The sequence below is a fragment of the Myotis davidii genome, unplaced genomic scaffold, assembly GCF_000327345.1.
Source record: "Myotis davidii unplaced genomic scaffold, ASM32734v1 scaffold13294, whole genome shotgun sequence".
NCBI lineage: Eukaryota > Metazoa > Chordata > Mammalia > Chiroptera > Vespertilionidae > Myotis > Myotis davidii.
The window spans coordinates 26-429 of NW_006285522.1; positions in this window are offsets into that span (position 1 = coordinate 26).

A 404-nucleotide genomic window follows, 5' to 3' on the forward strand; every position below is an offset into this window, starting at 1 on the left:
CAAAATAACACAATTGGAGAATGGCCTAAACCTTGAATAGACAGTTCTCCAAAGATGATGTACCAATGACCAACAAAGTCATTAAAAGAGACTCAACATCAGTAATCCTAAAGAACCATAAAAGAACTCTTTAGCTCTGTAGGAGTTTTGCTTGGTGCATCAGTGCATTAATATTTAAAACCTCAAATCAGATTCCTACACCGACAAGGAAGGTATGATGAAGGAGCATAGTAAGCCCGCGGTCCAGAAAGTGATGTGAGTCTCACCTCCACAAAAGTTTCGTCATTAGTTTATTTGGAAATCACACACACACACACACACACACACACACACACACACACGCAGAGTTCTCTCTCTGCAATGAATTCTGTGGCCCTTCTTGAATGTGAAATAGTTGCTTCCTT